This window comes from Periplaneta americana, chromosome 7, assembly GCF_040183065.1.
Source record: "Periplaneta americana isolate PAMFEO1 chromosome 7, P.americana_PAMFEO1_priV1, whole genome shotgun sequence".
Taxonomy (NCBI): domain Eukaryota; kingdom Metazoa; phylum Arthropoda; class Insecta; order Blattodea; family Blattidae; genus Periplaneta; species Periplaneta americana.
This window is the reverse complement of record NC_091123.1, coordinates 86,796,327-86,815,505: the sequence shown is the minus strand read 5'-3', so window position 1 is coordinate 86,815,505 and position 19,179 is coordinate 86,796,327. Positions and strand designations below refer to the sequence as shown.

General features: G+C 35.0%; 1 long non-coding RNA gene across 3 annotated transcripts in view; it reads right to left on the bottom strand.

The window, feature by feature from the left end:
* LOC138703259 (uncharacterized) overlaps positions 1 to 15,829 on the bottom strand; it is a 97,560-nt gene extending 81,731 nt beyond the window's left edge. For 2 of the 3 annotated variants that reach the window (XR_011333016.1, XR_011333017.1), the window contains exon 1: positions 10,940 to 15,829. This is a non-coding gene — a long non-coding RNA (uncharacterized lncRNA). The remainder of the gene's footprint in view (positions 1 to 10,939) is intronic. The other variant, XR_011333018.1, reaches the window with a different exon arrangement.
* Positions 15,830 to 19,179: the final 3,350 nt, after the last annotated feature.

The following is a 19,179-nucleotide window of genomic DNA, read 5'->3' as shown; positions in this document are numbered from 1 at the left end:
ATAATATGGGCTGGAGGACTACGTAAACTTTGATGTTTGATATATCAAACGCTGGGCGTTTATGTGAACTTTTATCCATCTTACAGGAAAGATACAGAACAATTGATAAAATAGCTAGATGAGGTGTTAGATGCAGATGAACCTGAAATATGTGCAAGTATACATGCTGCTAACGAAATAGAGGTGGTACTTAACCCTCCTGCTGATGGCGTCAACGGTGATCAGGATGATGGTGGCAGCGACGACAATGAAAAAACTACTTTTATGAATCTGGGCAGAGGAATTTTACGTCAAGAAGGTGAGATGAGGATAGTTAGACAGAGGGACCATTTGAAACAGAGAGAGGATATAAATTTTGAATCAAACGTGAATGAACCTAGGGTTGAGAAACGATCATAAAATTTAACAACAGTCGCGTCTCATAGAGCATTACCATCGAACTCTACTACTTCATCTCATCTGAATGTTTATCCTTCTTCAAATTCTGAAAATGTAAATAAGTCTATACTGAAGAAAGTAAACAAATCTGTACCCAAGAAAGCTAAATATACAACTGAATGGATTGAAAGAAATCTTCATGAAACTAATTTAATTTCTCTACCACCCTCCCCTAATGATTATATTTTTTATTTGAATTTTGATAAGTCTCCCGATGAGTTGTTCAAAATGGTGTTCGACTTAGAAATTATGGAAATGATATGTCGGCAGACTGTATTATATGCAGCCCAGAAAGGATGCATTATACATTTGTATAATACACATAATACACATATTTTGCAATTCTTTTAGTTTCCGGTTATGTGAAGGTACCACACCGGCGGTTATTTTGGGAAACACGAGATGATACACACAACTTACTGATTTCAAATGCAATGACAAGAAATCGATTTGACATAATTCATAGATTTCTTCACTGCAGTGACAATTCTGAAATAGATCAAACAGATAGGGTATTCAAAGTAAGGCCCCTCATTGACTATGTCAACAACAAATTTCAAGAATTTGCTCAACCTCTTGGCTCGAAGTATTCACTGGATGAAGCTATGGAACCGTATTATGGCCGTCACTCAATGAAGCAATTCATTCGCGGCAAACCAATACGGTTCGGCTTCAAGTTCTGGTGTTTAGCCTCACCTGAAGGGTATCTTCTTAAATTTTGTCCTTATACAGGGAAAAAAGATAGGATTCAAGGTGAATCATTGGAGTTGTCAGTTGTTCAAAGTATTTGTATTGGATTTATTCCTGTTAACAGTTTTGTCTTCATTGACAATTATTTCAATTCTTTAGAACTCCTCAACACAATGTTACAACATAACTTAAATGTAATAGGAACAATTCGAGCTGATAGGACTGGAAATGCACCGTTAAAAGACCTAGGAAAACAGTCAAGAGGTGCAACTCACACCCTTCAATCAAAAGACAAGAAAGTAACGCTCATCAAATGGCAAGATAACAATCAAGTGACTATGGGCATTAATGTTCAAGATGAAAATGTGACACTTGCTTACGGAACTTGTCAACGATGGAATGCAAGTGAAAAGAAACTTGTTGCTGTTACTCAACCGACAATCATCAAACACTACAATAAGTATATGGGGGTGTTGATTTGTTCGATCAACACCGAGGCTTGTATCGAATTCGAATCAGGTCAAAAAAATGGTGGTGGCCATTTTTCAGGTTCTGTTTGAATGGAGCGGTAGTAAACATATGGTTACTGTACAGGAAAAATGTTCCAGGGTATCTTTGTTGGAATTCATAAGGAAGATAACATTGGTAACACTTTCAACTCCAAAGTTGAGCTCCCCAAGGACGTCTGTTTTGCCAAAGAAACCATCACTGATACCAACTGAATTGCGGTATGATGGAAAAAATCATTTGGTGCAATTTCAGGACAATCAAAGGCGCTGCGGATTATGCAAGAAAAATGCAAAATACAACTGCATCAAATGTAAAGTTGCCTTGCACCCAAAAGACTGCTTTCTAAAATTCCACACCAAGTAGGCTAACAGTGTATCATGTGGATTACTTTTGTATTTATGGATAATTTGAAATAAGTGTTCACAATTTCTGACTATTTATGTTACAATTTATTCCATTATGATTTATGATAATAATAATAATTTAGTTTCTTGCAAAATTCAGTGTAAATTATTTTACATAAGGTACAATGGGGTAAGTGGAAACTTGGAAAAGTGGAACCTATAACTGTTACATTAAAACTATTAAAGGCTGGTGAAACTATTAAGTAATAATGAACTCAAAATGGAAATTGGAATTTCTATGCACTAAATTTCATTTTCATATTTGATTCTCTGGCACTGTCATACGTTAGGTTTCACTTTCACTATAGAAAACTATGGGTTCCACTTATCCCAGAGCACTTTACAAATGCTTGAAACCTTTCCAAACATCCCCATAACCCAAAACAGTTATTTACCCTATCACATCCCACATAATTCTGTATAGAACGTTCCAAATAACATTGCTATACACCAACGCCCAGCGTTTGATATATCAAACATAGAATAAAAGGGCCTAAATAACACTATTTCGAATTCTTTTATATTTTATATTGCTATTTGGTATATAATGATAATCTCTGAGAGTTTTCACAAAAAAAAAATCGAAAAAAAAAAGTCTCTTATATAATGGGTTAATATGAAGCCCTATATTTTTATAAATATAACACATAATGGATCGTGTTGGGATTGGAACCGTTGATCAGCACTGCAGACGCATACGCTTTAGACCACTTCGCTCGCCTGGTAGCATTAGTTGTTTTCATAACGTGGTGAAATGCTTCCGGCTCTTCTGCATATTTCAGGTTTGTTTTTTTTCTTCTAAAATCTACAGAATTTTACGTCAGTATATTTGTATACGTATTAAACATGTAGTAACCCCTCCATGTTTTAATTTCTCCTCACCATAGATATGTAATACATAAACAGAAAGGAGAGACGAATATCTCTTCATGGTATGAACCAGGATCTTGGCCCAGAGCATGCGCAGTGTGGCATTAGAAAAATACTCGAGCCGCTCAACATTTCTGTAGAAGAGCGCTGCCCAGTCATTCAGAGATAAGCACAATAAACTTCAGGCTGCAGTGTAAGCCTTCGAGTCCCTCCTCCTTACAAGAAAGAAAAAGTGATTTCATTTTGGTTCCTACAACATATCCTTAAAATAATAAGGGTTACAGCTGGAAGGGTTACACCAATGGAAAAAGTCTATGACCCCGTCGGGAATCGAGTCCGTGACCTTATGGCTTGCAGCGTTAGTTATTAATTGCAACAGTACCGCGCGCCCCACTGCTTCACTAATATTGCTGCTATATCATCAGTAACAGTACTACTACTGCTGCCATTGATAATGCAGTCAGGGAGGAGCATGGACATTGTACCAAAAAATAATTATATAATTATCCTTTAAATATATTTACTGAATTTACTTACCTGATTTTCGTTACTCTTTCCGATCATCTTCAGAATGACAAAATATAAAAATGTCACTTGGGTTATACAGCACCCGGTCCCCCAGCATCTCTTCATGTGCTGCATAATTGTTGTGTGTTATTTATAATAAAATAATAGTTGTAATTGAATGCCCACACAGTGTCTCATAATTAATGCTTATTTTAAAATAAATCAATTATTATTTTAACGTTACAAGAATGATGTTTGAGGTGATCAGCGTATTCTGAATCAATTTTTCCGAGTATTTCTACTTCGCCTAGAATGTCATCCTACACTCCCTATCTCAGCCACGTTCAATATTATCGTGAATTTATAGTAAACCTAATATAAATACAAGGATAGTATTGATATATACGAGCAGCATTCAGATTTAGTTAGGAAATTATTTTTATTTGAATTTCCACTCTAGAGGCTCGGTTCAAACGCCAATGCAACCAAATATTAGCTACTGATCTGTGTTGACATTTCAGTGGGGTACTTTCCTCTTCCCTGGAATAGTTTGTATATTATTTCCTTGATATTTCGTGCTTTCAAGTATGATATGTAATCTGGAGGGAATTAAGTAATTGAATATGCATACAAATTATTCTTTAGCTTCCATCTATAACATTAAAGTTGGAACTCGTACTGACACGGTAATGCAGACCCAACAATTGTTCATATATGAAAGGCTTAGTGAAGTTCAGATGTGGAATAAAACAACACTGATATTTCAAATCGGATTTACTTCAATTATTACACTCTAAAAATCAATTATGATTTTTGTAAATTACTGTATGTTTTATTTAACGAAGATCGCAACTGCCGAGGTTATATCAGCGTCGCCGATATGCCAGAATTTTGTTCCACAGGAGTTCTTTAACATGTCAGTAAGTCTAGTGACATGAGCCTGTCGCATTTAAGCACACTTAAATGCCATTGACCTGGGCCGGGATTGATCTCGGACAGAAAGGCCAGCGCCATACCAACTGCGCCGATCAGGGCGACAGTATGATGTATCCTCAATAATTATAAACTCTTTTTTAATTCATATCCAGAATGCCAAGTGTTAGGATATGATTAGACTGAACTTCGTGTCATTACCGCACCCTCTATAGCCTATCTAAGAAAACTTTCCTCATTGTTTAAAGTATCTCCTTCTTCAAATCTGAGAATAAACAGTTCTTGAAACATGTTAGGCAGTATTCAGAGAGTGAAAATATTGTGAAGATTCACATGTATCAAATTCGAGTAAAAGGAACTGTAGGCTACAAAAATGGACGATTGTTTGGGATCGCTACAAATAAAACAGATGATCTCACAAAAAGTGTTGTACCGGAAACTTTTTTAATTTGCTGCATTTTGGTAAGTTTAAAAAAGTGAAAAGTATTAAAACTTGTTGCAGTGAATCAACTTACAGGGCCAGGTTCAATAGAAGTATGTGAAGATATATTACAAAAAGTACATATATGTGGATTGCAAAACATAGTGTGTCATAATTGATAATAATAGCGTGAATCACATAATGTTTAGTGAACTCACTAAAGATTCAGGAAGTCATTACTTTTCCTTTGAAATGAAAAACGATGTAGCCTACTGCTTTTCTCGCATTTAACAGCTGTGCAGCAGGATAGGACGGCAACTAAAGTGCTGTGCGACGTTGCCACGTAGTGTGGGCCAGGCTCTGCTCAAAGCCAATATTTCTCAAGCATCACCAATACTGCCATCTCTCTATTTTTAAATAGGTAAAATTGTTTTACTTATATCCCTTACTATGTATTTTCATAAATGTTATTGTACCTATTTTAAAACAATAAGAACCTATTTTACATACGTTTGCAAGCTATATAGGCACTAAAACTTAAAAATTTAGGGCCAGATCCGATGTATAGCCATTACAAACTACAGAAAACGAAGCATTGCTACTTTTCTTGATTACTAACCACTTCCACAGTCACAACATAAAACACGTTACTCCAAGTACATGCAATACATGCAGCACTTGGGCGAGCATTATAATGCTGATTTCCTGTACAATATAATATCACTTAGATGCATCACACATTATGCATTTAATATATTAGATTACATAATTATATACATATTTTAATCGGCTTATGGATACTGTATTTTATAACCTGTGGTAATATTTTTATTTCCCCTGTTAGAATGTTAAATATCGCTAATTCAATTCACTTATTAAAAGTGGCATATTATATTGGCTTCGGATTATTATAAGAAAACAAATGCCTCAATGAAAACCAAACGCCTATTCCTAACAAGGAGAGAGTATTGTGAGAAGCTGCATTAAAGGAGCAGTCCGCGATAAAATTAAGTTGGCTTTAATCAAACACGTTTTTCAATCTAAGTAGAATGTAATTTACCGCATGTCAATGCGAGGCATGGTTCTTGAGTTACTGACTCCGCACAAAAACTTATGACGTCACAACCACTGAACTGGTGTGATTGCGTAGTAGGCCGAGAACATCCCGAGTGCAGTGCTTTGTATTAAATAATCTTTTCGCGCAGTAGTACACGTGAACAGAATTTCGGACTTAGTTGTGATTGAGTGAAGTCATATTTTGCTTTTCATTTAATCATAAAATAGCACATACCAACGTTGTGGTTTTATGTAGGGCTATTTTCTTTTATATGAACGATTTTGAACTACAGTAGACTAAACAGAAAAAATTGTATCGTAATACAGTTTAAAATGCCGTGGTGTTATGATTGTTCGTGTTCAGAGGGAAGAACAAAAGCAGAACATGGAGAAGGGGTATCATTTCATGTATTTCCGAGCAGAGAAAAGTCACCGCAAATATTTAAAACATGGGTAAAGAAAATCAACAGAAAAGATTTTACACCATCGAAAACTGCTGTTGTGTGTTCTAATCATTTCCATGAAATTAATTTTGAAGAATCGTCTCTACTAAAAAGACGTTTAATGAAAGACAATAGAACTCCTATGAAAATGAAGAAAACTGCTGTCCCTTATTTTTGAAAAGAGAATCTCCCCAAGACAGTTCTAATACTAAGCGCTCCTCTGCTTATAAATGAAAATAGGTCGTCGAAGAAGTAATAGCAAGTTGCAGTGATGCACCTATAGCTGAAAATATTGACGTATGTGTAGTTCTTGATGAGGCTGAAAATTCACGGAAATCAAATAATATTAATTTATAAACAAAGCTGTGCAGTGTGAGATAGGGTGCGAGACGCTAAGAAATGTGTGTGGTGAATCAGATGTGAGTGAGCCATAAACTGACTTTAATCTTTTCAAATAGAAGAAGAAACTTCAAATTCTAATTCATCAGGTATAAGGTACAAATTGTTTGAACATTTTTCAAAAACTTTACAACTATATTTCAACGGCAAGACAATATTTTAAAAAATAATTTCAAAATTCGTAGAACCAACAGCAGGTATAGTTATTTTCAGATTCATGAACAACTTATCAGTTCCGTAAAAGATAAAAACGTGCGAATCGCGGTGATGACCAATTTGACTCACCTGGTTACAGTGCAAAATATGTCACTTACAGTGTAATGGACCTCGATTCAGATAATCTTATAGACTTCATAGTTCTGCAAAAGGGCCTAATTGTAGGCAATCTTGAAAAAGCAGCATGCGAAAAAGTTCTAGATCGCCTAAAAGAAAAAATGAACATTACCCTCTCTCTGTCGGACCGCAATAGAGGAATTAGGAAATTCATGAGGACCAAATATGAATGGTGGACCATCATTTGACATTTGGCACATTGCAAAAAGCTTATCTAAAAACCTTAAAGCCGCCACAAAAACATATGAGAAAATACAAATGTGGAAAGACAGCATCACAAATCACTCGTGGTGGTTATGTGCTACATGTGAAGGTTATTCTGACGACTTAGAAGACAGATTCATTTCTGTATTAAATCATATTTGTAATATACACGAACAGAGACATATGAAAAATGTGCACACATTCACCCATACAATAGCGAGAGGGATTGGACCGAACCTGGATCCGAACCAACAATGCTCTGAAAAATGTTGTATGCAACCCTGCCCTTTAAAAGACTTAAAGCAGACTAATTAGTTTTGTCACACCAGCAAACTTGAATCATATCATAACGACAGATTGGTTTACATTCCTAAGAGCAAACACTTTTCATATGATGAAATAGTAACAAGAACTATGATTGCGATAATGGACCATAAATACAACGTAAAAATAGACTCCAATACTCTAAAGCCACTAAACGATGGGTGGAAAAGAAAACATACAGCAGGAAGGAAAACATGTGGACAGAAGATATACAGAGAAATGTGTTGTAAGTAGCTCGTGATTATCAACTACTGCAATTCGATGATCCTCATGTTTTTTAGTTCTCACAAACATAGCCCCGGTGCCTAAACCGTGTGACTCAACAACTATGGCGTAATAGAATAATATAAACCGTGTACTAATTTATTGTTGACGTGAGATAAACACGTATCTGTAGTCCCTACATAACTAATATTTCACGTCTCACATACATTCACTCACTCAGTGAAGACGTTGACTTAGGTTATAATTGATCAAAATATTAAACCTTTTCAGTTTGAACCCTTACCAGACCCCAGTCGTTCTAATCACAGAATGGAACAGAATGCATTGTACACGGGATTTAAAGTGGGATAGAGTTTGGGTAAGTTATTTCTAGTATTATTATTATTATTATTATTATTATTATTATTATTATTATTATTATTATTATTACTATTACAGTATATGCATGTGATAGGTCCTAAGTGAGTCAATAATAACTGACTGTAACATATGAATATGTATTTACTCGTTCTACACCACTGTATGTCAAACGGAACTGCAATGCAGTATTATGAAGCGATCGGTGGTTATGACGTCAGAGCTTGCAGTAAGACCTTTAATATTTCACAAACTAAAAGGCGTAGAGAGATGAAACAAACACCGTTAATCTAAGGATTACTTAGGTAAACATCCTATAATATAATCAAAATTTCGAATTTTATCACGGACTGCTCCTTTAAGTCCATAGCATCTTACGTATGAAGTGAGCTGTCATGGAACGGGTGTCATCAGCTTCCACTGATTCTTTGTGGCCGGTTAATACAGCCCAAATGACTATTTAAAACTTCTGAAACAAAATAAATAAAACAGTAGAAAAAATAATTGCAAAATGGATGAATTAATTTGTAAAGTAAGTAATAGACCCTGAAGCTTCGGACTTCAGAAGCAGTCAAAGTTGCTTGTAAGTTCCGATAATGACCAGCGAAACTAGCAGCATCAGTGCTGTCACTCCTCTGGAAGCAGCTTGCCTTGATGAAAGATCGGCAGTGAATTCTGTTTCTTGCCTGTGCCTCCATCTCCTTCCTTACTCTTCGGCTTCATTTCTGAGTGTATTGGCACTCTAAGTCTTCCTCTTCTTGTACTTTTGTTCCCTGGGGACTCCAGTGGAAACTTGCTTTGGTGATATTACCATGTTCTGTCCGTATTTGAATAGATCCTGGAGCTTCGGGCTTTAAAAGAACTCAAAGTCGCTCTCAGATCTCATATATGCCAAGAGAATTCGTTGCCCTGTCTTAAAGCTGGATTCTCAACATCGTTACCCTGGTCAACACGCTGATTAATCGCCATGAGGATTGAATACTCCGTTTTGAAACAGGTTACTTAGCATCGTTACCATACATATCATGCTGATTTACATGTAGGTAGATGGTATTTATTCACACTGCAGATGGGTAAACGCCCGGTGGAAATGGTAACACATTACGCTTACAATACAATTATTGCAATTAATAATAATAATAATAATAATACTAATACACATGTAAATAATTAAGTTTACATATACTTAATTAGGTTGGCAAGATATATTTACTTTACTTTTTTATTCGGTTTTTAAATATAAATATTATTTTATTTAAGATGCTCCCTCCACCTACAATATTATTTTTCTAAGTTAGGTTTTCATATTGAATTATTATTATTATTGCTGTTATTATTACCTAACCAAAAGAAATCAATAACACTTTAAAATCTATTCCTGAAATTATCCCACCTAATTCTATTTTTAAATATATAAATCAAAATCCCAAAATTCTTCCTTGAAAACACTGCCGAGAACTCATAAAAATCCATTACAATGAGACCAATAGTAAATAGAATCAACTCTCCAAGTTACAAAATATGTAAATTTTTACAACAGTACGTAAGATTCACATTGAAATTACAACACCTATACATAACAACAAATACTAATCAATTAGTTAATAAACTCAACAATTTGAAAGTGACTAAGAACACTAAAATGTTATCACTTGACATTGAAAATTTATGTACTAATATTTTGATAAATGTAACCATTAATATAATTGAAAATAAATTACTTAGGTCCACAAATTAATTAGATCTACACAGATCCAAAATTGAACAGATAATAACACACTGTAACTAAACAAAATTATTTTCAGTTCAATAATAGAATATATAAGCAACACAAGCGACTTGCGATGGGAAATCCATTATCAGGCCTATTAGCCGAGATATTTATTCAACACATAGAAGACAACCACATAAGCAATATTTTACAATCACATAACATCAAATGCTATAGCAGATATGTAGACGATACATTCATAATTTATGAGAATGAAGAAACAAATGAACAAATACTACAATCATTCAATAAGCTACATAATAGCTTAAAATTCTTGCAAGAAATAGAAGTCAACAACACTATTCACTTTTTAGACATTACTACAATAAAACAGAAAAACAAATCTGGCTTTAATATTTATAGAAAATCCGGAAGCACTAACCACAGCATTCCAATAACTTCAGAACACCAAAATTCACAGAAACTAAATAATTTCAAATTTTTTATTAATAGATTAATACAAACGCCCTTAAGCAAGAACAACTACAACAAAGAATACAATAAAATAATTCAAATACCTAACGAAAATGGTTACAATAGAAGTCTAATTAAGGAATTAATACATAAAAAGAGAGAATTGTAAAACAAAAAACGTAAGTACATAAAAAATGTTAATGATATTAATAAGAATGCTAAAAGAAAACATTTTGCATTATCGTACAAAGAATATATATAAAATAAATTAGCTAATTTTTCAAGAAAGAATATATATCAATAGCACACAAACCCGAAAAGAAACTCAACAACATTTCAAATAATGGGCTTCGTACAACTAATAAATTACATAATAATGTATTTACAGCTTAGAATGTCACACTTGCAAACAGAAATCCAAACTAAAAGAAATTTTGAAATCAGATATGGTGAACACTTAGCTGATTTGAAACACAATAGAAGAAAATCTACATGTCCTACACATTTAATAGACACAAGACACGAATTACGTCACATGTTTGAAACATTCAACATTTTGAAACGATGTTTAGATAATGGATTGATAAATTTAGCTGAAGAATATTATATCACAAAACAATTTTTAAAGATAATTGCATACTTAATGAAAATTTGATCCATGTCCGAAACCCCCTATACAACCTCTAAGTAAATAGTCCAACTTTACAAACCACATAATATTCATGCGCGTAACATACTGACCCCTGGTCACTCCCACTGAAACAGTTGTCAGGGTACTTAGAAGTCAATGCATCACCAGCAGCATTCCCATACATATCCTTCACAGGTTACTAAAATACTGTTCCCACTTATATATAATACGCAACATGCTTCATTACAGAAAGACGTATTACAAAAAATCTAAAATTGATTACTGGATATATACACGAGTCTACTTTTAAACACAAGGCCTGTTTAACCCATAATTGTTCGAACAACTTTTATAGCTTGTATGTAAATGTAAGTATATTTCACAATAAATTATTTAATAACATTCACTTTTTATACTAGTACTTATAATATATAATGTATTACAGAATGAAATACATCGTAACCAGGCTCAACTTCCAGTTAATAAAATATATCTACGATCTACAAGTCGCACTCTCAAACCTCCTGACGTTTCGCGAAAGCCAGTAACATGCAAGCGCGATGTTGTCACAACTACTCTCTCCATCCCTGTCTCTCAGCAGAAGTACTTTAAAACTGTGGAGCGCGACCCTTTACCTGAGGTTGGTTGATAGGAAGATACAGAAGACTTAATAATAATAATAATAATAATAATAATAATAATAATAATATTAATAATAATATTGGATTATTATCCTCATTGCTGTATAATGTACCATTCCTTAGATATTAGTTTTGAATAAATTTTTAATCGCTAAATTTATATTTCGTCAATATGCACGAGGCAATGAATGGTTTCAAATTTCTCTTAATATTAGATTTAATAAATTAAATTTAATATATGCCTCACAAGACCAATATAAACAAACTGATTTGTTGTTCAGTCCTATCTGGACAGTTGACTAAAGAACAACCACCATCATCCTATTGTCCTAGAATTTTCCAGTAGAGGACACAATATCAAAATAGAAAATTTATTCATAATAAAATACTGAAAAACTAAAAAACATAATTTTTCATTTTCGGCCAAAAGTTGACTGATGTATTGCCTTAAGTTTCCTATACAACATAATATTGCTTTGACTTATGTATAGCTGCAGGATTTCACTATATATTGCAAATCGCATGTTCTGAAGTTGATTTAAAATACAAATACAGTTCATGAATTTGATTCTGATTTAGAATTTTGTTATGGGAAAGTAATATTTCTTCATTTCTTGTGTGCACTTTTAATTTGATGTGTTATATAAAATGATGAATTACATTTTTGTCTTTTTTATACCATATGGACTACACCACTGCTACTACTACTGTTACTATTAGTACTACTACTATTATTACTACTACACCACTGCTACTGCTACTATTACTATTAGTACTACTACTATTATCACTACTACTAGTACTGCTACTATTACTACTACCATTACTATAAATTGTTCCAGCTTTCTATTGGTTTTTACAATGAAACAACTTAGGAGCCACAATCAGATAGTTCACCCTTTCCAATTTTACAAAATAAAAATTAAATGTTTTTACTAAAATAATAAATTTCCCTGTTATAATTTTGAAGTGTAACTGCGTTGTGGGTTCCGAAAAAATTTGCACACTCACCAACTCTGTGTTTAAAAATATATTCTTTTAATATCCACTTTTGAGTAGTGACTCTCATCTCCGTCCCCATCCAGAACGGAATTGATATTCTTACAGAATGACATACTGACATAAATATTAATACTCTAATTCACTTATGGAACGGGATTTGTTTATAATCCACACATAAACAGATACACACTTTCCGCCACCCATACACAAGCTGACAGTGACCTGCTCACATGTAAATATTATGTTTAAGGGAAAGGGTTGTATAATTTGAAATTTGTTCTGTCAGACGGTCATTTTTCATTTTCATATGTAGAAATATCATTGCTGTAGCAACTGAAATTCAAGATTAGTAAAAATAATTTGGTCAGAAATCTTGGAAAAAAGTCAAGTACCAGGGCATTGTAGATCACCACAATGAATATATCTCAGCCATTATTAAGATAAATTCAAAACATCTTTGTCATTTTACTCCTAAATGCACATTCTTTTAAATGTCTGCACTATAATTTTGATATTCGCTTTCAAAATTTTAAAATGAAGAATATATCTAAAGAATCAATTTAAAAAATACTTTTATAGAAACATGGGAGGATATTCTTCAAAGGCAACAAAATAACGAATCTCTGTTATACAGAAAAGTTTCCTAATAGCCTAAGAATGTGTGTTGCAAATATCATGTATTATGTAGCATTAATAGTTCGGAAGATATAAAGATATTAATACTTTTTTGTGAGAATAAAGTAACAAATTAAAGTTACAGAAATTGCAATCCAAGTTTATTGTCATTTAGCCTGTGCAGCAGAGCTTTCAAATGACTGTTAAAAGGGTCGCAAGTGTGCATTAAATTTTGTCTGATAAATTTTATAATTTCGAAGATTATTTTAAAGAAAACATTTTTCTTTCAAAAGTTTACTGGTTTTCCACCACATTGTAAACGTCCTTGCCCCTTCAAAACTCTGTGCACCAGAGCTTTAAAAAGAGCGTTGCAGCAACTAACAAAGGCATAAATCTGCATTACATTTTTCTCATATATCAAAGTGTATCTTACAGCAATTTTTTTTTAATTTATAGATTTTCCACCATATTAAAGCCATCCTCTCTCCTTAACATCCCAAGCAGGCAAGCGAAAGCAAGCAAGCGCAAGTGAGCGAAAGCAAGCAAGCAAATGCAAGCAAGAAAAAGCAAGCAAGCAAGTAAGCAAGCAAAAGCAAGCAAGCAAAAGCAAGCAAGCAAAAGCAAGCAAACAAAAGCAAGCAAGCAAGCAAGCAAGCAAAAGCAAGCAAGCTAATCGGTCTTCAAAACTCTCACTGAGCGCACTCATAGAATCTGTGACTCTGACAACCTACGAGCAGAACTTCAATTCCTACACAAAACCTTCAAAAACAACGGATATGACAAAAACATTATAAGGAAGTACACATACAGTAACTGATGACCAGAAGCACACGAACAAGATCCTGAATTTTAGAACATGAAACAGAAAGCCTTCCTCCCATACATAGAAGGAACCACAGACAGAACTGAGGAAATTCAATATCAAGACGGTTTACAACGGCCCACACAAGGTCTCCCAATCATTAGTCAAAGTCAAAGATAAACGTCCATACCTCCAATCAGCCGGAATATACATCCGACTCTGCGAATACGGACCATACGAAAAATCAGCAATATCCTTACACTCAGCAGATTCAGGCCACGCCATCGAATTCGACAACATCAAGATAATAGATAAAGAAGACAACTTATACAGAAGACTGGTTAAAGAAGCCTTCCACATCAAACAACATCAACAAGGACGAGGGGTTACAACTCAGCAACTCATGGGGAAGTCCATTCCAAGATCATACTTAGGAACGAGAAACCAGGTCTCCACATGTACGCGGCGCCCCCCCCCCCCTTCATCCGGACATCGGGCACGATAGCAAGGTCACTCCTTCGGACCTTATGAGGGCCAGTATTTAATATGAATACTCCCCTCTATACAGACCTCAACCAGATTGGACAACGAAGGACCAATCAGATGCCAGAAGGAGAACCTACGATACTTAGGAACGAGAAACCAGGTCTCCACATGTACGCAGCGCCCCCCCCCCTTCATCCGTACATCGGGCACGATACCAAGGTCACTCTTTCGGACCTTATGAGGGCCAGTATTTAATATGACTACTCCCCTCCATACAGACCTCAACCAGATTGGACAACGAAGGACAATCAGATGCCAGAAGGAGAACCTACGATACTTAGGAACGAGAAACCAGGTCTCCACATGTACGCAGCGCCCCCCCTCTTCATCCGTACATCGGGCACGATACCAAGGTCACTCTTTCGGACCTTATGAGGGCCAGTATTTAATATGACTACTCCCCTCCATACAGACCTCAACCAGATTGGACAACGAAGGACAATCAGATGCCAGAAGGAGAACCTACGATACTTAGGAACGAGAAACCAGGTCTCCACATGTACGCGGCGCCCCCCCCCCTTCATCCGGACATCGGGCACGATACCAAGGTCACTCTTTCGGATCTTATGCGGGCCAGTATTTAATATGAATACTCCCCTCCATACAAACCTCAACCAGATTGGACAACGAAGGACAATCAGATGCCAGAAGGAGAATCTACGATACTTAGGAACGAGAAACTAGGTCTCCACATGTACGCGGCGCCCCCCCTTCATCCTTCATCCGGACATCGGGCACGATACCAAGGTCACTCTTTCTGATCTTATGCGGGCCAGTATTTAATATGAATACTCCCCTCCATACAAACCTCAACCAGATTGGACAACGAAGGACAATCAGATGCCAGAAGGAGAACCTACGAAACTTAGGAACGAGAAAGCAGGTCTCCACATGTACGTGGCGCCCCCCCCCCCTTCATCCGGACATCGGGCACGGTATCAAGGTCACTTTTTCGGAACTTATGAGGGCCAGTATTTAATATGAATACACCCCTCCATACAGACCTCAACCAGATTGGACAACGAAGGACAATCAGATGCCAGAAGGAGAACCTACGATACTTAAGAACGAGAAACCAGGTCTCCACATGTACGTGGCGCCCCCCCCTTCATCCGGACATCGGGCATGGTATCAAGGTCACTTTTTCGGAACTTATGAGGGCCAGTATTTAATATGAATACTCCCCTCCATACAGACAACCAGATTGGACAGCGAAGGACCAATCAGATGCCAGAAGGGGAACCTACGACCTATCACCGAAATTACTCCCCCCATCGAGACTACTATATATATATATATATATATATATATATGAACTCACAGACTATTTCCTTATCCAACTGCTCTGAAGATGACCACAACACAGCAGTCGAAACGGCAGCTACTAACACCAAGACAACGCGGTAGAAGCCCCGAAGCTTATCCACAGACCAAAGAATATTGAGTGTTTTATGTACTAGATAGCGGAAGAATCTGGGAAGTGCAGGAGGAAAAATTGAAAGTGAGTGCAAGTAGAGAGAGTGAACCAGGAAAGCTATACCAATGAAAGAGAAAAAGTGATAAGTGAATTGAAGAAGTGGTAGTATTATTCGAATATTCGAATATTGGAACACTGAATGAATGCAAGAGTAAAATTCTGAGAAAAGCTCAGTGAAAAATAGGGCAAATAATGTAATATTGTAATGTATATAATTGGTGAATATTAGTGAGATATAATAATTGAAGATAAACAGAAAATTAGAGATAACAGAAATGAAAGATAGCAACGATAACAGAGGAGGATTAGTTTAGATTGTAGCCGAGATTGTTTCTAAACAAGAATAATGTAGACAACTATTGCAACGTTATTACTAGGGACTGGATTTGTAGTTTTTTTTTACCTATTCTTTTCCTTGCTTCTGAACTCCTAATTTCTTCAATATTTTTCCGAATTATGATCGTAGGAGTTATATATGTGAAATCTGTTGAACCTAAAAAAAACCTAAACTGGACCTTAGTATCTGAAAGAATCTAAATCATTGTTGATAAGCTTTATCCTATATTTACTGCATTATATATTGACCTTTTTTTATTTTGAGAGAAATATCAATACATTTCTCTCAGGAAAAATCTGTACTTAGCAGTGACAACATCTATGGCTCCCTTCCTTTCCTCAAGACACATTTCAGTGACCTTCCAAAATATATAGAGTACTTGGAATCTTTGTCGCTACAACTGAAAGTTGCAATTGGTGTCATTGAATTGCTTCTACAGAAACAAGTACCAGGTCCTGTGGGTGAAGCCATTACATTAAAACTGAAGAAAGTATTGGAGACGAATCCAGGGTTTGAAAAAATGAAAAATGTGTCCTCCATTTTCCAGGAGGAAAAACTTCAATTGTCAGTTACCATGGGTACCTGTACAGTGGCAGCGATTAAATTTGCGCCTATGACGTCATGTGCTATCAATAGAATCTTTTCGTCCTTCAAATGCAAAACTTCTCAATCGAGAATCTTGAAAAGTATTTGGTCATATATTGCAACCAGGAACAGTATCAGTAAATAATGTTGTCTGTTACTTTTCAAAATAATTCTTGGCCAAGTTTCAACAAATTTAATTCAAAAGTTGTGTGTACGGTACCTTTTATCTGTTGAAAATTGAAAATTATGTAGTTATATCAAGGCAAATTATATTAGATAAAATGTTAATTGTTACAATCATTTATTCAAACTACAAATAATGTTAAAGGGGGCGGAGCAAAAATTTCGAATCTTATAAATTCTGATAAATACAGTGAAACCTGCCTTTGCGGTCACTTCATTTAAATATCCACCTGGTCAAAAGGCCAATTTTCTATGGAACCAATTGGATTTTCCATAAGATCAATACAAATTCTCTCTTTATTTAGTGGCCACCTCATGTGCTGGTCAGCGCCCAGGGTCTATGAAGAGGTGAGATGAAAAATGATTGAAGAAAGTAAGAAGGAAACATCTCGTAGAAAAATTTCAGAAATATTCAAATGTGGAAGGACATTTACGGTATAATTAAGAATATAGATGAAATATTAAAAGGAAAATATGCGTGGCGGCCAAAAAAGGAAGAGAGAATCTGTGTGTGGTAATCTGAATGGTTCAAGTGTGCGAGGGCGAAGAAATTGTCAAAGAACTCAATGTAAGCAATTTACACCATAGCAACACCATAGACTTAGTTAACAAAATAAAACACAAACACATTCCACACAATACAACATTAGCATCATTTGACATCGTAAATCTATATACAAACATACCAGTAACAGAAACACTAGAAATACTTCGGGAAATGCTTATCAAAAATAACATACCACAGACTCATATTAACGAAATTTTACACATCACAGAAATTATTACTAAACAAAATTATTTCACACATAACAATAAATACTATACACAAACTGAAGGATTACCAATGGGTTCATCTATATCAAGTATATTAGCTGAAATCTTTATTCACAACATAGAACAAACACACATACTAAATACCGACAACAACAAACACGCAGAGAAAATAATGTACTGGCATCGATATGTAGATGACATAATAGTCTTATATAATGGAAACAAAAGACAAATAGAAAACCTACATCAACAACTCAACAAAATACACCCCAAATTAAAATATACAGTAGAAATGGAACATAAGCAAGCTATAAACTTCTTAGACATCACCATAACCAAAACAAATAACAGACACGAATTCAAAATATATAGGAAACCCACTACAACCACAACACATATACACAATTCATCAAATCATCCCATACAACATAAACATGCAGCTTTCCGTACAATGACACACAGATTAATTAATATACCAACGAACAAAGACAACTACACGGAAGAATTAAACACAATAAAATATATAGCACAAGACAATGGATACAACCCTAACATAATAGACACACTAATAAAAAAGTCAAAACAAAAACAGACCAAACCAACACAAACAGCACGCGAGAATAAATACATAACATTAACATATCACAATACGAATACCCACAAAATCGCAACTTCATTCAGAAAACTAAAGTACAAAATTGCATACAAAACAAATAACACAACACAGAAATACTTAAATAACCACACTAAACATTCAAATATATATAATTCAACTGGAGTTTATAAATTAAAATGCAATAGTTGCCCACATTTTTACATAGGACAGACAGGAAGATCCTTTCATACAAGATACAACGAACATATTAAAGGTATAACCAAACCATACATTACATCAAATTATGCAGATCACATTATCGACAATAATCATGACTACAATAATATAGAAACAGATATGGAAATTTTACACATCATACCAAAAAGTTTACAGTTAAATATCCTAGAACAATACGCAATATATAAGAATACAATAGCACACCCACATTACATACTTAATACGCAACTACAGTTCAATACGCACACATTGTTTGACATCATAATACGTCATAACATACAGACAGCCAACCCCCACCATAGGAACAACACACCCCCGCCCCTACCATCGACAACTGCACATCGCAGAGCCAAAATCAGCAGTGGTTCAAGAGACACTGAAGACGACGACAAATAGCGTCGAAACGGGCCGTCTGTCGAAGGTAAATACCTTTTTAAACAATTTTAACACTTTTA